The following is a 21,771-nucleotide window of genomic DNA, read 5'->3' as shown; positions in this document are numbered from 1 at the left end:
CTGTATATCATTAATCTTCAAATTAGTTACTCAGTACAACACAGAAACCAAAAAGATTCTTACAAAAAAGACATAAAAACTTTATTCTGACTTTTATGGTTAAAGAAGACATCCCTCCATTTTCTAATTAAGGTAATATTGTGAATACTCACTTATTCTTTTTTACTTCATATTATCATGTTAATATCTAGAATTTTATTTATATGTATACTGTTTTGGTGAATATTTTCAGAATAAGAAGGGGATAGCAGAATATATTTGCAGTTATACTAAATTTAAGCAGCTACAAAATTTACCCATTTGATGTGGGTTAAAAAATAATAATTGAAGGGCCAGGGATTTAGCTCAGTGGTTCTGGTGCCTGCCTTGCAAGCACAAGGTCCCGAATTCGATCCCTGGTAACCGCCCCCAGCCCAAAAAAAATTGACTGGGTTAATGTGGTTAGCAAGAAGGACTTTTATTTTTCTTTCTTTTCACAAGTAGCAGCATACTTATGTATACTGTTTCTCCATTATTCTATTTTTCCATAGTAATATATTTTGGAGGGCATTCCATGAGTAGTCAGGTCCAGAACTTTTTTTAAAAAAGATTGCCCAGTAGCCTGTTAAATTAACAATGATTTAACTAGTCCTCTATTAATGGATATTTAGTTTACTTTGATCTCCAACATGGTGCTAAAAATCATCCATATTTAAAAAGAAGTCCTTTGTATCTAGGTAGATGGCTTGAATATACAAAGATACATCTTGTAGTTTGTAAGGATTGTTGTTTACTCTGGAAGGGATATGCACTCTTTTTTTTTTCCTGAGAAGAAATGAAGATTAAAAATTTGTATTGAGATCATAAGCCAGTGGTGAGAAATAAGAACATACCTTTGGGGGGCTGAGGGTTTAGCTCAGTGGCAGAATGGTTACCTGGCATGAGGGAGGTCTTGGGTTCAACCCCCAGCACTGGGGGGAGGGGGCATCTGGAGTTTGGTTTTGTTCAAAGTATGTGGAAGAGTGTGGCTTAGAGGAGACTCATGGGAAGAAGTCTTGGTGTTGGCCTCTTGGGATACTTGCCTGGGTATTTACATTCTCATTTTAACAGCTTTGCTGAAAGATGTTGCTTAGACTCCTGAGACTTAAATGTATGACCAAGTTTTAGGTTTTGGAAACTCAATTTTTTTGTGGGGGAGGGGGGTACCGGGGATTGAACTTAGGTTCTTGCGCTTGTGCAGCAGGGGGCGAAACCACTGAGCTAAATCCCTGGCCCTGGAAACTCAGATTTTCCTCTCCTTTTCTCTTGCTTCTGCCTAAGCCTTTGGAATAGAATCCATGGATCTAGGTTTTTGTTGGAATTAGCTGCATGCAGAGGTAGGAAGGAACTTTGCCTACCCTAAGTATTTCCTAGGCCTTTTTCAAGAGGAAGTAAGGTATAACATTCCTTAGGACCTTAGCAAGAGGTTAGAAGTTAGCATTATCTGGTTGAAGATAATCTAGCCCTGGCCTCCAGTTTTGCCAGAAGCTCTGTATGTCTTTTAATAAATAAATGGTTTTCTTGATGATTTCATAGGCTGACAACTCTACTGAGGGACTCTTTTGCCTTACATAATACAGGTTTGGGCCACAGTCAACTACACAGGAAGGGAAGGGAGGTCTCCCTCAGTTGGCAGGTTATCCACCAGCTGATGCCAGCCTGAGTATGTGTGGCTTTCTTCAGTGTGGTTGTAGTCTGAGGGGACTGCTAGGCTCAGAGTTTTCCCAGCACATGAAAGCTATCCGGCTTAGAAGTTACACAACTTCCTTCACATTCAGCTGGGAAAGACAAGTTGCAAGGCCAGTCCAGATTCAAGGGGAAGGGAACTAGAATCTTTGTTTTGACGGGAGGAAAAAAAGTTCAGGCATCTTAAGTTTTCTAGGAAAAGTCTGTACATTTACCTAGATATATACCACCTCCCATGATTGAACCTGGGTGTGTCCCAGGCAATGCCTGAGCTTTTATTCATAATTTTAGAATTGCAAATGATGGTCCTCAGTTTTCTATCAAATGTACCTCTCCTTATTTTCGCTGTGTTCTTCCTTTTTGTTTAGAAGGGGTATGTTTTTCATTAGCAGGTAGAGAGGCTTGCAAAACAAGATGAAACAGGAATGCAGCACTGTCACTTTGGAGACCGAATAGAGCTGCTGGGTCGAGCAGTGGAATATTATTACCCTTTGTCTGCCACAGTGGGACACAGTGCTAACCATCCACCTATTTTAAGTCATTGTGTGAACCACTGGTTTCTTTATTTTGCTTGTTCAAATATTTATTGATTACCAATATGCCAGATACTTTTAGGTGCTAGAAATGAAGAGAAATGAGTAAGAAAGTTCCCAGCCTTTGTAGTACTTAAATCCTAGCAGGTAGATACAGTGAACAAGTGAATAAGATGCACACGTTCTGGAGTGAAAAGTTTGTGAAAAGGAAATGCACTGGATGTGGTGGCATTCCCTGCTATGGGGGTGCTGAGGCAGGAGGATCACTCTCGAGCCTGTGGGTTTGAGACCAGCCTTGAGACCCATATCAACAACAAATCCTGTAAAAAGAGAAGGGAAAACTGGGTGTGGTGGCTCATGTCTATAATCCTAGCACTCATGAGGCTGAGACAGGAGCATCGCAAATTCCAGCCCAGCTTGGGTTACAGTGAGTTAAAAGCAAGCCTAGATTACAGAGTGAGACCTTTTTGCAAAATATCTACTTTGAGTGGGTGGGATAGAAGTCAGGTGGACAGGTCCATGTTTAGTTGTGGGGGAAGTCTCCAAGGAAATAATACTTCACTTGAACAAAATGAGAACCAGCCTGCTGTGGGGCTATGATCTTCAGGCTGAGTATGGCTCCAGAGTGGCCTCCAGGAGGGTATTAAGGAGGGGAGTGATTCCACTGTCTATAACTGATTAAAAGGCCTTTGCATGAGGTGACACTGTAGGGCACGAAGGAGGCGCCGAGAAACTAGTCCCAGGCTTTCTGGTGGTCTAGAAAGTATAGTGTGCTTAGGAATGTCTGGGAGAAAGAACCTCCCAGAAGACTTGCTTGTCTCAGAAAGTTCCAGAGATGGTTTTGGAACATAGCAGGGCACCCCAACCGACGAGGGAGGAGGAATGAGTTCAGAGCTCAAGTATGATTTGGAGGATGGTGGGGTTGGAAAGAGGGATACCCCATTTGAAGCACAGCCATAACTAGTTGCCTCTGAAAGGTTCCTAAAACAACCCAGGTATAGAGGGGTGGCGCACAGTATAGCAGCGAGAAGCCCAAAAGCAGAGTAGCCTCTTGTGGTAAGCGCTCTCGTGAATAGGCAAGGTCAACCTTGGTACTACTTTTGGGCAGGCAGAGGAAGACAGTAACTTGCTTTCCCCCAGAAGCTGAATAGTTTTGTCTGGAGCCTTCACCCCACCCATTCCCATTTGCACTTTTAGGCTAAAGTCAGACTTCCCTTCCTCCAGGAAGTCTGCTGAAATTATACCCCACCTATAATTGCTGGCCTAGTTCAGTCATTCCTCCTACTGGATGGACTGTGACCTCTGTGAGGGCACAGGCATAGTAGTACCAAGAATGGCACAAAAAGGAAATGTGCATGCCTTGGAATTCATTTTTAAAGCACAATGGCATGTGTTGGTGGGGGTGAAAATTGGAGGAGTCGCTGGCCTCATGGCAGGCTCTGTGGCCCACAGAGGAAGTTGGCCATGTATGGGTCAGAGGTCCTCATTCAGTATACTTTCCCCCAGTCTTACTTAGAGAATCTCTCAACATCACCCCCACCCCCAGTAGGCAAGCAAAATAACAGTCTGGAGAATGCTGGCAAAGGCCTTTTGCGTAGCCTTATGGATTATCAGCCCTGCCTTACAGTTTAATTTAACTTGCTACTTAACCAAGCTGGAACCCATCTTGACCGAAAGCATCCCTTGACTCTCTTGGGTCCAAATGACTGGAGCTGTCCCTGTAATCTCTGGCCCCTCAAGGTCGCTTGGCCACCAAGGATACCCTGCCCAGAACCTTCTTGTGGATTCCACATTCTCTCCATTTTACTCCAAAGTCTTCCCTACACTTTGGCCAGGCCCTGCGTTTTAACCTGTTGTTTTAGTTGGAGTTGCCCATTTGTTCCATTCTCTGCACCGAAGGAGCCTACAGTCATGTCTCCTATGCAGTGGTTGAAGGGAGTCATTTCTGTATAACTTTGCTGGTGATTTTGGGGCAAGCTTGCTTACTTTGCCCAATGTAAAATTTAGTTAATTCTCTGTTATGTGTGACGTGCAGTATATTTTCCAGGCCGGGCCATTAATATTCTGTCTGTGCTTCTGCCTGCCTGGCAAGCACGAGGTCCTGAGTTCGATCCCTGTTACCAAAAAAAAAAAATTCTGCCTAGAGGACATGAGCACAGAGGACGACCCCCCTAGACTGAGCAGAGAATGGAAGCTTGAGAGTGGGTGCTTGTGGTGTTTTATTCCCACCCTTCCTCCTTCCCTCCCTCCCTGGCTTTGCCATATACAGTACTTAGGCAAGCACTCTATTACCAAGATAAAACCCCAGCCCACTGAGGTTTTTTGTTTTTTTTTTAAAAAATGAGTATGTGGATTTTTTCCCCCTCTGCCATATTATATTTCCCCCTTCCTGCTCAAAATAAGGGCAACTTTTTAAACAGGGCAAGATGCAGCAAGACAGGATTTTCAGGACATACCTAGAGACCAGTTTAAGGGCTATTATCCTTTATTATTTTTCCTGAAACCTTAGATTACATAACTGATACCCGCCTGGCTGTTTTCACTGGCTCAGTGTTTGTGACCTGGCGCCCCCCCCCCCCCCCCCCGCCCATTCTAGCAGGTCTCAATCTTTTTGAGTTCTCCATCTTTTTGAAGTTTATCCTTGGGGGTATCTGCATGGGGCTTGGAGAAGGAGAGGTTATGCCCCCTCACCATCTTTGCAGGAAGGAAGGCTGGTCTGTGATTCCATTACCCAAGGAGCCAGGGGTGTGTTTCCGTCAGTTGACCACACACAAGTAGTTGAAAGAGATGCCTCACTTGTTACTAAACAGGCTAATTTGTTGGAATGAAGTCTGAGAAAGGCCCATATTTGAGATGCAAAATTATTCTTTACCTTTGTTTTTCTCATTAAGAATGGAAAATAATACATGATTTTGTACCAAGAATATAGAGTTCTAAAGAAGAACTGTCCCAAAGTGTGCCCCCCCCCCAATCAATCTGATTAACACAGTTGGAATCTCCCTTCTTGGGATCCTGCTGGTGTAGGTGGGATCCCCTGACTTTCTCCAGGTATTTCTCTTGTTCCTTGCTAAATCCTGCTATAATGACTGCTTGTTCAGAGTGCTCTTGCTGGGTGTGTTGGCACAGGCCTGTAATGCCATCACCAGGGAGGCTGAGGCAGGAGGATCACTGAGTTCAAGGTCAGCCTGAATTACATGGCAAGACCCTGTCTCAAAACAAACAAACAAACAAACTGACCAATAGAGTTCATCTATTGAAGAGCCATACACATTGTTGGGAAGAAAGATGAGCCAGCTCCACAGGACCAGGTCTTTTCTTCATTTCTGGTTGTGGCAGGGCCCAGCAGCTATTCCTGGTTTGGCAGTTAATGGGGTTAACCGAGGTTATACAAGCACTGGGCCCTTCTTCCCTGAATCACACAGCTTAACAACTGGAATCTAGTTCTTTTCTCTGTTGGGCCACTTTCTACTAGCTTGTCTGGGCTTCTTGTCCCCCACTTTGTTTCTTTTTCCATACTCTTCTTTTAAAAAGGCATTTAGGTCTAATGTTAGTGGTTCTTAATCCATCTTGCTTATTTTTAAAAACTTTTTATTAGTACATGTTTGTAGTACATAATGATTACATCCAGCATGGGGAGTTGGTACAGGTACATAACACACCTTAATTCTTTTTCTGTCCTCCACCTCTCTTTTTGTATTGGAGACAGAGTCCAAGCTCACCTCTGCCTTAGCCTCCCATAATGCTGAGATTTTAGGTTTGCATAATCAAGCTTGAGATACCTTGCTTTTTTATGTCTAATTTCACTTGTCCTGACTCCCCACAGCCCTACCACAGGGCCCTCTAGGCTATTGATGGCTACCAGGAAGTCACTGTTGCCCTTTACAGTGTGAGCTTTTCTCTTGAGGGTGGTAGGAGGGGGTCAGGAGTGCCAGCCTGGTAACCAACAGAATCACAGAACCAATCCTGGGGCTATATCATATCCTAGGGTTAGTCCCGGCATGGGGCAGACATGGACAGGGGTAGTGCTTTAAAAGGAGGTTGCTGGGCTTGTGTGGCTGTCCCACTGCCCCTTTGTGGTAGTATCCCTGGATTGGATTTTCCATTAGACTGGGGTGATTTCATCTGACTGCCTAACAAACTGCTATTTGAAAATGGTCTTTACAAAATACATTTTTTTTTCTTTTTTACAAAATAAATTTCTTAACAAGGCCAAGGCCTTTAAACTTGGTCCCTACTTTTTCACTAGATATTTGGCTCAACCCCCCTTTGCTCTTGCTCATTTTGCCTTCTGCTTAGAGGAAACTGTTGAGAAAGTGGGTGATTCCTAGGGGATAGGGCAAAGGAAGGTGTTGCAGGAGTTATGTCTGGCTTCCCACGCATGTGTGTCTTTTGAGACAGGATCTCACTATGTAGTCCAGGCCCTCTTTGAACTCACTGTGTAGCCCAGGCTGGGCTTGACTTTACCATCCTCCTGCGTCAGCCTCTTAAACTTTGGGATTATAGGCATGTGTCATTGTGCCCAGCTGGCTTCTGTCTTTAAAACTGCCCTTTGTAGGGCAGTTTTGGAAAATGCTATAGTCACCTGGGTTTAGGGTGTGGTGACAAATCCCTTTGCCGAATAGACATATTCCAGCCCCCTTACCAGAGCCTTGCCCCCTGCTAAGGGCTGCTTCCTGGCATTAAGAGAATTGAGAGGCTTTGTGAGTCATCTGCTTCCAGGGACTGGTCTCCTCAATTTAATTCCTGCCTGTGAACAACTCTGAATTAAAACAGTAATCCTACAGCAGTAAATAGTTGGTTAGCCTCTTGGTTTGAAGGGATTACTTGGAAAGTAACCAGCTCTCAGCATTGTGAAGTGGTCTGACATGAGCCACCAGGAAGGCCAGGGATGGATCTTTTCACTGTAACGGGGATTCAATATCTTCAACCAGGACAGAGGACAACTGAGTAATGTAAAAAGTCCAGCTGCCCAAGATACAGACCTTTGTAGATTGGTGTCAAAAAGGAGTTTTTTCTTTTTCTCCCCTCTACCCCATATTGGGGATTGAACTCAGCTCTGTTGCACTGGGCTACATTCTCAGTCTCTTTTTACTTTGAGATAGGGTGTCACCAAGTCTAATTTCCCTAGGCTGGGCTTAAACCTTCTATTATCCTGCCCAGAGTGTTACAAGTATGTGCCACCACTCCCAGTTGGAAGATTTTTATTATTAAAAGTAGAAAGCATGGCTGTCTAAATTTTTTTTTTTTTTTCTTTTTGAGACAGAATTTCACTTTGTAGCCCAGGCTGGTCTCAAACTCCAGCAATTCTCCTGCCTCAGCCTCTGAGAGTGCTGGGATTACAGGTATATGTGACCATGCATGGCTCTAAATATTTTTTAAAACTTTTGTTACTAGTCCCCCCCACCCAGTATGGGGATTGAACTCAGGACCTTGATGCTTGCAAGGCAGGTGGTGGAACCACTGAGCTAAATCCCCGGTCCCCATTAGTTCATTTTTTATGTGAGTATTTCTCCTCTTGGCCAGTAGTCTCCCCTCCCTTCACGTGCTTTAACAAAATCCACCTGTCTACATGATCCCTACCACACAGGCATTTGAAACCTACCCTGCTACTTTAGGGAGTGAAAGGGTTTCAGGTGTACAAGTGTTGTCCCCTGTTCAAGAGGTGAGGAGCGAGTTTCATGGCCACCTACAGAGTGACCTTTTTCCTCAGCTAGCCCCAGTGCTACTGATTCCTGTCCAGAACACAACAGATTAAAACTGCCCTGCTTTTGCGCTGGGGGGAAAACGGTCTTCATCAGAATCTTTTTTTTAAATGTCCGGTTTAGAAATCTGTAATTTACATGGGCAGTGATCTCCGTGTTGGGTGGGGCAAATCTCTTTTATTTGCGGCTGGAAGCTGCGTGGGCCACTCATTAGTACATCAGAGGTCAGATGCATGCCGGGCGGCAGCTGGGACACTAATGATTTTGTAGGGTTTTGTATGACCAGTGGCCTCCTGTGGTGGTATAAATCGGACTCTGTTCTAATTTTTTCTAAAAACCTCCAGGGAGTTAGTCCATGCTTGCCACTTGTGAGACAGAACTTAAGATAATATTTATAATGAGGGAGCAAAGGAAAAATAATGCCTAATAGAAACATTGCGGAAAGAATAGTAGCAACCTATTAGAAGCAAATTATGTCAGGCCATTGGCCTTAACTCATTTATGGGCTCAGTGAGTATTTATTAGGTCTTTAGCTAGGAGTAGTGTCACAGCTGAGGCTGGGCGCCTTAGCCTCACCCTATCAACACTTAGGTTGTTGGTGAACCACTCTTCACCCCCATTTTGAGGCTTTATTTACATTTTTATTGAGTGTAATTAACAATCATATACATTTTAAGGTATATAGTATCATAGTTTGAGATGTATACGTTGTGAAATGACATAGCCATCACTGTAGGTGCGTATAGCTAGTTTGTGTTTTGCTTACACTGGTATACTAGACGGTTTCCGTCACTCCAGCCCACTTGTTCTCACCCGTAACTGCAGTTCTCATTTTTCCTCACTTTAGGTTTCCTTCGTGAAAACGGCATTATGTGATCTATCCTCCATTCTAGGCATTTTTTTTTCAGACTAAGCATAATTAATGTCTTCTGTAGCTGCTGGACTCAGTACAGTAGTTTACTTCCTTCTCATTGCTCAGAAAATTCTTTGTGTGGAATTGTACCACAATCTATGGATGTGAAAGTTTTGTTTTTATTTTTAAACATCCAAGTTTACTTAAGTAAACAAATTGGTTTAAAACCATGCTGTAATCCAAAACACAATCCCTGCCTGTCCTAAAATATCCTTCATGTACCGTGACTTAAAGTGTGCCCGAGGCTGCCCCAAGCACAGATGCGTCACCTGGTGGCATCAGGAAGATGCTTTTTCACAGTGGGAATAAGAAGTGCATGGGAGAGGCCCCACCCTTGCAGCCTTACAGCCACCCACAGTTGACAGCCCAGGAAGTGAGGGGGACTCACAGCTTGAAGGGTAGTGTGTGTCCATCTGGCATAGAATGGAGAGTCAGGGGAAAGGAAATGAGGCATAGTATATCCTCCCTTTATCTTCTCCACCACCTGAGTTAACACATGAAGTTCCCCACACTTAGCATTTTTTATTTTTTTGGAAGGGGTGGGGTGGGAATCGAATTCAGGACCTTGGGTAGGTGCTGTGCCAGTGAGCTACATCCTTGGCCACACTTAGCATTTCGAGATACCATGATTCAAAATTAAAATTAAAATTTTTAATTTATAATAAAATTGCCAGCCTGGGCTTGATGGCACATGCCTGTAATCTCAGCACTCAGAAGGCTGAGACAGGAGGATTGCCATGAGTTTGAGGCCAGCCTGAGCTACATAGTGAGTTCACATAGTGAGACTCTGTCTCGAAAAGCAAATAAATAAAATGAGATTGCCTTCATGGTAACAAGTCAGCATGCAAAAGTCCTGTCTTTGACCTACCATTCTTTTTAGCTTGAATCCCCCCTGCCTCTTCCTCATTTCTACTTTCATGTGGATCGTTTGTCCTGCCCTCCCCTTTTTTCCATTAAGTTTATTGGTACATTTTAGGTATAAAATACAGTTACATTCATCCTTGGGATCTTGTACCTTTACATGACATCTTGGTTCTTATTTTTTCCCCATTTCCCCACCCTCCCTTCACCCCCTCCACCCTTCCCTATTTACAAAGACTTTGTTTGCATTTTTTTCCTTTTCTCATATTTTTTCTTTTCCCTTCTTTCCTGTCCCCACCCCTCCCACTTCGCCTACTCCTTTAGACCTTTTCTTCCTATTACACATATCAATTATACATTTTTTAAATTACAACATCAAGATTTAGAGGACATGACCACAGATTTTATAGAATTTTAAAGGATATAGAAAACATATTACAAAAATCTTTTTGAAATAAATTTGACAACTCCTATGAAGTACCTTGGAAGACAAATTAATGAAACTGACTCTGGAAGAAATGTAAAATTTGAATAGCACTTATAAAGTATATTCCTAGCTTGAAAACCTACCTATATGACAACAACAGGCTCATATACATTTTAACTGATAAATTATGTCAAACATTTATTTAAAAAAATTTTTTTTGTATCAAACATTTAAAGCAGAAAAAAGAAGGAACAATTCTTCCCTCATTTTAGGAAATTAACTTTGTGCTAATATAAAACTGGGTAAAGAGAATAGAAAAGTATGAACATAAATAAAAATTTGTTTAACAAAATAAACTATTAGAAGTCAGATCTGGTAGTATGTAGAAAGTGGTTTTATTATAGGGATGGCAGTGTTGGTTCAGCATTGGAAGATCCACCCCCAAAAGTCATCATTTTAACAGAGGAAAGGAAAAAGCCATACGATCCTGTCACTAGTTGGAGAAAAAGTATTGGACTAAATTCTACAGCTGTTCATGGTGAAAGCTATCAGGAGACTAGAAGTAGAACAGAACCTTCTCAACAGATAAAAGACATGTACTCCATACTTCCAGCGAGACCGCCTTATATAAATGGAGAAGATCCAATGCTTTCTCCCTAATGTGGGGAACAAGGGCAGATATGCCTACTCTTTCTGTCCATTAAACTTTGAAACATAGGCCCAGACCAAAATAATCTGGTGATAAAAATAAACATAGCACAGGACTGGCAAGGTAGAAATAAAATCTTTATATGTGGATGAAAAGATAATCTACAGAGAAAATACTAAAAAATCTCTAGGAGCCCCTAGAACTTGTATTTGAATTTAGCAGGATTAGAAAACACAAGGTATGTATAAAAATTCAGGCCTGTGTATACTTGCTATAAATGAAGACTTGGATATTGAAATTTAAAAATTACGTAGGAGTAGAAAGGACCTGGAAAAGTAAAAAGAAAAAAAATGGCAGTGTTGGAAGACATTTATTACCTAATTTAAAGACTTCTTCTAAAGCTACAGTAATCAAGACAGTGTTGGTGTAAGGAAAGACACATAGATCAATGAAATAAAACAGAATCTAAAAATAGAACCACACATATATGGTCCACTGATTTTTGAAAGATTATTTAACATTAACATTTTATAGAATATAAACTCAAGAGCAGAGGAAAAGAGAATGTTTTCAACAAATGGTACTAGAACACCTGGTATCCGTATGTTAAAAAATTAACCTCAGCCCTTTATTTCTGTATATAAAAATAACCTGAGGGCCGGGGATTTAGCTCAGTGATTTCATCGCCTGCTACGCAAGCGCAAGGACCCAAGTTCGATCCCCAGTACAAAAAAAAAAAAAACCAAAAACTTGAATCTATGAACCTAAATATGAAAGAGTAAAACTTAGAAGAAATTATAAGGGAAAATGTTCATGAATATGGTAGGTAAGAATTTCCTAGGATACAAAAAACATGTATAAAAGAAAAAAATTGATAAATGAGATTCCATCAAAATTTAGAACTTTAAAAGACATCATTAAGAAAATGACAAGTAGTCCTTAACCAGAACATATTTATAATACATAAACCCTATGACCGTAATATATAAAGAATTCTTACAGCTCATTAATAACCTAATTAAAAAGGAGACACAGGAAGATGATAAATATCCAGTGCAGCACAAAGAAAGGTGTGCAACACTATAATAAAAATACTACTCAGTACAATAAGATTTTATTATACACTCATTAGGGAGATGAAGTTAAGTTTTAAAAGAACAAGTGTCAGGTGTGAACCAGTTAGAACTTTCTAATACTGCTAATGTGAATGTAAAATGATAAAACCATTTTGGAAAACAATATAGAAATTTCTTGTATTACTGTTAAGAACCAACAGTTCTGTTAAGTTGACTGTCCTTTATCTGAAATTCTTGGGACCAGAAGTGTTTCAGATTTTGGTTTGAAATGCACTTGATCTGCAAAGAGGATAGCTACTCCTGCTTTGTTTTTGGGTTCCTGTCGCATGGAGTTTTGTTTTCCACCCTTTAACTTTCAGTCTGTGAGTTTCTTTTTAAATTAAGTGTGTTTCAGGGCTCAGGGATTTATTTAGCTCAGTTCAGTGGTTCTGCACCTGCCTCGCAAGCGTAAGGTCCTGAGTTCAATCCCTGGTACCAAAAAAAAAAAGCAAAATTAAGTGTGTTTCTTGGATACAGCATATTGTTGGATCTTGCTTTTTGACCCATTCTGCCAGTCTATTTCTTTTGATTGGCAAGCTGAGACCATTAACATTGATGCTTATAACTGATACGTATTGACCTATCACTCTAATTACTTTTTCTTTTTGTTGGATTCTCCCCCTTTGCTTTTAATTTCTTGTCATGCCTGATAGATTCATTCTGCTGGGCTTCCTGGGGTTGTGATCCTCATTGTCTTTTCCAAGGATATTGTCTAAAATTTTTTGGAGTGCTGGTTTGGTATTCATGAAGTTCCTAAGGTGCTCTTTGTCATGAATGTATCTTAATTCTCCATCAATTTTTTTTTTTTTTTGGTACCGGGATCGAACTTGGGTCCTTGGGCTTGCACAGTAGGTGGCAAAATCACTGAGCTAAATCCCCGGCCCAAATATATCTTGTTTTTTTTGTTTTGGTACCGGGGATCGAACTTGGGTCCCTGCACTTGCGCAGCAGGCGGCAAAACCACTGAGCCAAATCCCAGACCCTCAAATATATCTTGATTCTTTTTTGTTTGTTTGTTTTGCCTTGTTTTGTTTTTGGTACCAGGGATCAAACTCAGGACCTTACACTTGCGAGGCAGGTGGTGGAACCACTGAGCTAAATCCCTGGGCCCTCTCCATCAATTTTGAAAGATAGTTTTGGCAGGGTACATCAATCTGGGTTGGAGGCTGTTTTCCTTTAGGGCTTGAAATACATCACTCCAAGCTCTTCTTGCCTTGAGGGTATGTGTTGAGAAGTCTGCTGTGATTCTGATGGGCTTTCTTTTTTCCTTTGTAGGTGAGTTGTTTCTTTTCTCTAACTGCTTGTGTAATTTTGTTCTTCTGTTGAGTTTCTGGAATCTTAACTATTATATGCCTATGTGTAGATTTTTTTTTTTGTCAAGGCTAGTTGGAGTCCTATATGCCTCACGTATCTGTATGTCAAGTTCTTTTCCCCTGCTTGGGGAGTTTTCTGCCATTACTTTTGTGAACAGTTTTTTTTTTATGTTGTCTGCATGCTCTCCTGTTTCTTCATTGACTTTGATCAGTCTTATGTTGTTGTTGTTATTGTTTTTATTTTTATTTTTTGGTACCAGGGATCAAACTCAGGGATCGAACTCAGGGATCAGCGCTTGGGAAGTAGGCACTGGAACCACTGAGCTAAATCCCCGCCCAGTCTTATGTTGTTATTCTTTGCATCGTTTAGTAGCTGTTGCTGGATTGGTTTCTCATGGTCCTTTACTATTTTATTGTTTTAATCTGGAAATCTGTTTGCGTCTGTTCTGTGGATTCTATTTGTTTCCTGTGTTGGGATTCCATCATGTTCCTCAGCTCCTCTATTTTTTTATCTGTGTCCTCTTCAGATTTATTAATCATGTCTTCCAGTATGGGCACAATCGCTGCTGTTATTTGAGAAATTATTTCTGATTTCATTTTTTCCAGATCTTTTTTTGCCAGTTCAGGGAGTCCAGATGGTTGAGTATCAGAGTGTTCCATCTCATTTCCCTTTGGGGTTGCCTTATGTGATCTGGAAGTCTGGTTTTGAGACTTCTCATTTCAGCAGATGCAGCCTGCTGTGCCTTTGTTGAGGGAACTTTTTGCTCACTCAGTTGTCTTCAGTTCTCAGCAAGCCAGAGACCTGCCTTTTCTCTGCTGCTCATGGGTACACTAATGCCTGGGTTCAGAAAGGTGGCCTTCTGGATCCCTGAGCTGACCTGATGTCTGGGTGGAGTTCTGGCGGGGCCTGTGCACACTTGGGATGATATCTAGGTGTGCCATTGGCTAGGGCCCCAGGGTAGCTGTTGTCTGGGAGGGCTTTTGGCTGGAGGCTGTGCACCCCAGGTCCTGTTGTGTGAGCAAGCTTCTGGCTAGGGTCTCATGCACTTACTGGATGGTATTGGAGCGAACCTCTGGTTGTTGCATGTGTACCTGTGTAGCTCTTTTCCAGGCAGGCCCTTGGCTTGGGCCGGTGTGCCTCTGGGGTCGGGGCGGAGCCCTAGCTGGGATCTGCTTGCAGTCGCGCTGCCCTCGTCCACACCGCTGCTCCCCCAACTAAGGTGGTCTGGTGTGCCTTTATTGCAGAGATTTTCTTCACTTTTCCCATGGGCTTTAATTTTCATCGAGGGGCCTCAGAGAGGCCCTCTTTCAGTTGTTCTCTTCTGCTCTATCTTAAGCTCAGAACGATGTCCTTTATGACCCCTGCAACTCTTCGGTGTGGATTAAGGTAATGTCTCAGCACAGCTGGGACAGGGTGTGGGGTGCCAGTGCCCACGTGGCTCACCTTCTCAGTGTTCTGGGGCTGTGGTATGGTGGCCTGAGGTGGCCCAAGAGGCTCACCTCCACAGGGCTCTGGGACAGTGGTACGGTGGCCCGAGAGGCCCACTTCCTTGGCGCCCTGGGATGGTCTTGTCCTGGCTTTTAAAACCAGCTCCAGCTCCTCAAACTGGGACATAATCAGAGAAGACTACCTACCAGCCCCCTATCTGAGCTTCAACCTCAGTTTTTATAAAGGGGCTACCAGTAAAGCACGTTCATTAAGACCATTTTGGCAAGAATGGTTGATGGCTTTATTTACTAGCTGGGATAGTGTTTCAATCTGAGTTTTCATCTTAACTTCAGTCAGTGTTGGTGGAGGGAGGGTGGTCTTATTTCAGGATGAACTCATTTTCATACTTTAAGTAATTCTGATAGAACCAACTATGGAGACACATGCTGTAATCCCAGAATTCTCAAAGGCTGAGGCAGGAGGGTTAGGTTGCACATTTGAGCCTAGTCTGAGCAACAAGCTCTGTGGGAAGAATGTAGCTTGGTGCTAAGGTCCTGGGTTCAAACCCCATTACAGCAGCAAAAACAAAAGAAACATATAGTTTTATAAACCAAAAACTGAGTTGACTCCAGGTTTGGAGGGGTCAAATCAACAAGTTCTGCCAAGCTCAAGCATTCAGCTCTAGAAACATCATAGTCATCTTATTTTGTGCCTTTTTATTTGTTTTAGCTTTCTTTCTTTTTTTTTGGTACCGGGGATTGAACTTGGGCCCTTGTGCTTGCGCAGCAGGCAGCGAAACCACTGAGCTAAATTCCCGTCCCAGTTTTAGCTTTCTTTCTTTTCTGGTACTGGGGATTGAACTCAGGACTTTGTGCTTTTGAGGTGCCACTGAGCTAAATCCCCAGCCGGTTTTAGCTTTCTGATGTAATGCTTATACTTCTGGGGTAACAGTATTCGAAACTCTTCTCTGGAGAAAAACCTGGTGTTCCATGGGGAGAAGGAACAGTGTGTACTGGGACTCTGAGGCAGGGGCATGTAGTGGAAGGAATCCCATGGACCACCATAACAGCAAGGTGCATGCAGAGTAGGAAGGAACAGCAGAGTTGGAGCAGGGCCTTCCTGGGTGTATTTGGGTGGTGCTAGGGAAGCTCTAACAGCAACTCTTAGGGGCCTAATGTTTACAGGGCCTATGAAGAGAAAGAAAAAGATTCTGTTGTGGCCTTTTGGGTGGCAGAAGAACTCTCAAATGAACGAGCCCTAACAAATGATATTTCATGACTAGCAAAGGATGCTTCTCCATTGTATGGAGTCTGGAATCAAAGTTAATATAGTAGTGTCTCTTTGATTTCAACCTTTTCATTTTGAATTGTCTTCATGGAGCCAAAAATTTGGTCTAGAGTTGACTGGGTGACTGTGAACCCACTTTACACTATTCTTGGATGACCCTTTCCCCCCTTCAGGCCTTGCTGTTGCTTGTCTTTGTATTGACTTTTTTTTTACTCTAACCCGTGGGGTCAAATGTTCCTCGGCACCTGTTATAGAAAATATTGTGTATGTACAAAATGTACACAGGGCCACTCAAATAATGAACATTGATACTTCTTTTTGTTTTATTTTGGGATTTTTTTTGGTACCTGGAATCAAACTGAGGACCTTGCACTTGACAGACAGGGCACCACTGAGCTACATCCCCGGCCCCGAACATTGATATTTCTGCAGTGAAATACATGAAAATTCACTAAATGGTATCGGTAAAAATCACTTATCATTTTTATGCCAGCAGGGCTTTTCTTTCCTTTAGTGTAGGCTTCTCTTCAGTTTTGCAGTCCACTGAAGCCCTCCAACTAGTTCCCTTTTTGCTTCTTACTGCTTTTGTTCTTGAGTCCAGGAGGCTGTCACTTACTTCACTGCCTTCAGTCTTGGTGTGGATGGTGGTTGTGAACTAACTTTTTTTTTGGTACCGGGGATCGAACTCAGGATCTTGCGCTTGTGAGGCAGGCAGCGGCTCCACTGAGCTAAATCCCTGGCCCTGAAGTAACTTTTTTATATTTGGGAATCCTTACTACCCACACTTGAAAGCATATTTTTCCTGTTGGCTGTTATGTCAAGTAATGTACAAATTGAGTCTAGAATACATCACCAGATTGGAAATTTAGGGTTACATAAAGAATAAAGATATCCACTGCATTATTGCTTATGATTCTTTTTTCCCTTAAATCAGGAAGCAGTTTAAAATTTTTATCAGCAGATACTGATTAAATAAGTATTCATGTGGTAGTAATATATGTTACAACTGTTCAGAAAACCAGGGAGCTCTTTATCCTGCAAGTTATTGAGTGACATTGGGGAGATTTTTTTGTTTAAAACAGGTCTCATCTCCATGTTGCCCAGGGTGGCCTGGCACTCTTGGGGACTCAAGTGATCTCCTGCTCAGCTTCCAGGGTAGCTGGGATTATAGGTATGTGCCACCATGCCCAGCTCTAGACTGGGGAGACTGTTAAAAAGTGATTTGCATTTGTGTATCAAAGTGTTAAAGCAAATGCACGTGTGTCACCCATTTAAATAAAAGAATATTTAGAAGGATAATTGTTTTCAGCTGGGCTCTGTTCCTGACGTTACAGGGACTAGGTTTCTATTCCTTTTTTCTTCCTTTCCCCAGCCTGCAGCTGCGGGCCACAGCTGTGTGGCCGGAGTTGCAGAGGTGGCTCTGCTGAGGGTTGGACTTGGGGTTTTAGGGCACTGACATTCAGTCCATCTAAATCAAGTAAAGCTTGGTTTGGATGGTTATTTAGTAGACTTCATTTCATGGTTAGATTTTACGTGTTGAATTTGGCTTACGATTTGTAAAACAAACCCTCTTGTTTTCCGTGAGCAGGCGGAGTAGTGCGCAGGTAAGGCTCACGTGTTCTGTATTCCTCAGAATCAGCAGTCACCCAGCCCCTTCCTTTCTGAGGTGGGAAACTCAGAGACCTCTTTTATGAGGTCTCTGCACAGCCTTAGTTTGTCGGAGCCACATAAATGTCCTCACTCAAGGGGCGTTGCACTAATCTAAAAAAATAAATTTACAGGGACTGACATTTGAGTTGAAGCATTTTGACAACACATGGCAAGCAGAGGCTGCCCGCCTTCCATTTACTGTACACTTCTCCACTGATGTGGGTAGCACTACTTTAGATGGCATCTCACTTTTTGAGATGTATGGGGCTCTACCAGGAGTTTATTGTGTCTGTCCATTGTTGCACCTCAGATGGTATAGACCCGGATTCCAGGAGTATGCACACAAGAGCATTTTATTTCAACACTGGCTGAAGCAAACCTGCCTACTTTGTATTTTTATTTGTTTATTTTTCCTTTAACCTCCACCAACCCCCAGTTCCTTTCCTGCTGGGCCTACATTCCTAGGTCTTTGTCTGTGCCTGGTATTTTAGAAATTTTGGGAGAGGAAGGCAGTGGGTGGGACAGTGTGGAAGCTGGGGGCAGGGAAGAGGGTGGTCACTTGTGGGGTCAGAGGTCAAGCCTGCTCCATTTAGCTGGGGCAGCCAGATTGTCGCCAGGCCCGAGGGGGTGTGTCCATCCATCTGCCCCAAACGTGCTGCTCTAGGCCCGGGAATTCCTGCCGCCAGAGGACCTCTTCCCATCCCTTCCCCCTAAACCCACCCCCCTTTCCAGAAGATACAATTCCTGGCTGCTGCCTCATTTCTGGCCACAGGCCCCCTCTGCACAGTTCAGGTTATTCCTTTAAAATAATCTTACTGGTGTTTCAAAGACAATTCATTCTTACCTAGTGTGTTCCAGCAGGCCTAAGATTGTGGGGGTTTTTTGGTCTTGGAAATGCGGCGGCGGCCGGGGGGGGGGTGTCTTCTTAAGATTTTAGGTGTTTTTTGTTTTTTTTTCCCTGGGTACCAGGGATTGAACTCAGGTCCTTGCACTTCCGACGCAGGCAGTGGAATCACTGAGCTAAATTCCCGGCCTGATTTTAGCTTTTAAAAAGCTAGAAGACTTAACTAGAAATTGATCTCATTTTATGGTTTTTGTGGACCATGCATTCTTTCAAAGATTATAGCTTATTTATTAATTATAAGCACACTGAACCTGATCTTTTTTACTCATTCATAGTTTTTCATTATCAGTCATCTGGCTGTTGTTATCCCTGCTTCTAACTGGGCAGCCTGAAGCTGCAGAATGTTTCTCTTCTGGTGCTGAGGTGTGTTTTGGGTACTTAGAGCTGTTCCCGATCCACTGTAGAATGATGCCAGGCAGGATTGCATGCATGGCCTGCCTTGACCCATTTTGGGGTGTCAGGACTCTCAAGGCTGGACACTGCCCCCTTTCTTGCCATTGTCTGTGCTGAACAGGATTTCTTTTCTGGCCATTGTGCATCCAGAATCTTGCCATACATTGCATTTTAAGGTTAACACAGCATATTTTTTGCAGTCCAACAGTTGCATCCAACTGCACCCTAGAGCCGGCTTTCTGATTCAGCCACAGTTACTTGGAAGGGCTTTGGGTCCTGTGTGTGGGGGGGGGGGTGTTCCTGGGATTTCACAGTGGAAAGGGTCTCATTTGGTTTACCCAGTCAGATCTCATTTGTTTCTCAGATGAGACTGGAGTCCCAGCAGGCCAAAGGAGGTGACTGGATAGACAGTCCTGCCTACAGCTAGGTAGTGCCATTCTCTGGTTAACAGCATGAAGTTCTTTTCTGCTTTTTGCTGCAGTGCTGCTGTAAGCTATCTAGGAAGGGGGGTGGGCAGCTTTAGCCAGTCACACAGCTGTCCTGGGAAGAGATGTAAATAAAATAGATGCTGTCTTAAGTTATTTAGCTCTTCGGTAGAAAGAGGAAGACCACAGAGTGCTGAGAGGCCCATTTTATTCTAATTTAAAAGGAATCTTCTGATGGAAGGTTTTCACACTTCATATTACCATGGGAGTGATCCCTTTATTCTTGAGACAAATGGAGAGAGCAAAGGGAAGGAATGTGGCTGAGGTTGTTGAAACTGGGAGAATTGCTTTAGTACCACATCATAAAAAGAAACTGTCCAGGAATTTTCTCGGGATTTATCCAGTTCAGCATCTTTTGGGTTACCATTTAGACTTTGCTCAAGAACTTTTTTTTTTGGTACCAGGGATCGAACTCAGGTCCTTGTGCTTTCGAGGCGGGCGGCAGAACCACTGAGCTAAATCCCCGGCCCTGCTCAAGAACTTTTAACAGATTAGGAGGAGGAGATCATCTGGAAGGGTGGACTTGCTATTAAAAAAGCAGTTGGCCCGGTGGGGGATTTAGCTCAGTGGTGCCACCACCTGCCTCGCAAGTGAAAAGTCCTGAGTTCGATCCCTGGTACCAAAAAAAACCAAAAAACGCAGTTGGCCTTGAAGAAAGCAAATTCTCCCCACCTGGTTTCAGGTGGAAAAATACTGCAATGATCAAAATTAATGGTGAAACAGACTGAGGATTTAGCTGTAGCTCAGTGGTAGAATGTTTACCTAGGATGCCTGCGGCCCTAATACAGTCTTTAAAACCTGCTATGTCAGATCCATTTCTTTTACAATGCCCTAGCTAGGCACGGTAGCTCATACCAATAATCCCCCAGAAGGAAGGGGCTGAGGGGGGATCATCACAGGTTTGAGGCCGGCTTGGGCTACTTGGTGAGATTCTGTCTCAAAATCAAAAGGGCTAGAGATATAGTTAGGTGGTAGAGTGCTTATCTGACATTTGCAAGGCATTTGGTTCATTCCTTAGCACTACAAAAGAAATTAAAATTGAAAACACACAAATCCCATCGTATCCTAAATCTCTCCTTTTTATTTATAAATGCAAGAGTTTCTAGAGCAATAGCTTAACCCCTGCTGCATTACACTTTTCTCTGTTAACCCAGCCTTGAGTAGAGCAGTCTCTCCACTCAGTGGGGCCATTTGGAAGCACATTCACTAGTGGACGTTTCATGCTAAGGTTTTGGTTGGTTAATAAAGTAGAAGTCATAGAGGAGAGAAGCAGCAGCATTTATCACTCTGCCCCGACCCATATCCCTTCTGTGTGAGTTCTTTGCCAGTAATACTACTTACTGGCCCTACAGACTGCTGGCTTCAGGCCATTGAGCTTGCTTGTGTCCCATAGCTCTGCCCTCCTTCTAGGCCAGGTCACCTTGAAGCTGACATCCTGGACCCCCACTGTACTTAGCAGAGTGTTTTGTGCTCTGGATGAGGTAGTCACTACCACACATGTGTCTCTGAGCCAGCTCTTCAAAAGGCTTAAGTTGGCCTCTTGGCTGTGTCTTTGCTAATTGTGTGGCCTTGGGCTTATCACCACCTCCTCATCATCTGGAGATTTTAAGTGAGTTGGGGATGGAAAAGAATCCCTCCTCACTCCATTTTCCTGCCTGTTGTGAGCCATTTTCCCCTGACACATAGGTGTGCACAGGCAAATTGAAAGCGATCCAATAAACATTTACCTACCGAGAGTTTCTCTAAGTGTCTTGCTATTGAGAGATAAACAAGGGAACTCGCCCAGTTTCTGTGCCAAGGAGTGTTCCCTTTGGAGGGCACCTTGTTTCCAGCAGATGCAGGTTATAAGCCAGCCCTTTTCTCTGCCTGCCAGCCTGTGGATCCCAGGGAAGTGTCTTTAACATCACAGGATGCTGTTCTGTCAGCTCTGGCAGCTTCCCTGGTTCAACTCCTTGGGATAACTTGGCAGGCAGAAGAAAGGCAAGAACCTGGCTGCCTTACCACTGGCCATTTGCCTTCAGAAGCCTGCTGTTTGCTTGGGTGCCTGGGAAAGCTTGGCACTGGTGTGCTGAGCTCCTTGACAGGGAGGCATGTGATCTTTGCTGGCTCTTAACAACTTTTGGTATATTTTATTCAGACCACCAATCCAAGACCAAGGGACATAATTTTATAGGATATAATCTTAGAACTTTTCTGGATAATTAGGTTGAGATACAGGAAAATCATGTCTGGAGGGTTGTTTCATTTTGTCCCTGCCTTTGAAGTGTCTTAGTCATGGCTCTCAACGAAATTAGAATGAGATGTAGCAGTACACTGGGTGTCAACTCCCCCACTCCCCACCCCTTTTAGTTTGTGATGCAGAGGATGGGAAGGAAGGACAAATGGATGTTAGCTGTGTCTGCAGTT

At 43.1% G+C, this 21,771-nt stretch overlaps 1 protein-coding gene across 1 annotated transcript in view; it reads left to right on the top strand.

Annotated features, from left to right (window-relative positions):
• Trim71 (tripartite motif containing 71) overlaps positions 1-21,771 on the top strand; it is a 70,436-nt gene that overhangs the window by 33,648 nt on the left and 15,017 nt on the right. The gene's annotated exons all lie outside the window — the stretch shown is intronic.

The sequence above is a fragment of the Heterocephalus glaber genome, unplaced genomic scaffold (genome assembly GCF_053883595.1).
Source record: "Heterocephalus glaber isolate CG9 unplaced genomic scaffold, H.glaber_assembly_v1.0 deba00001472, whole genome shotgun sequence".
Lineage (NCBI taxonomy): Eukaryota > Metazoa > Chordata > Mammalia > Rodentia > Bathyergidae > Heterocephalus > Heterocephalus glaber.
This window is presented reverse-complemented; position numbering and strand designations above follow the sequence as displayed.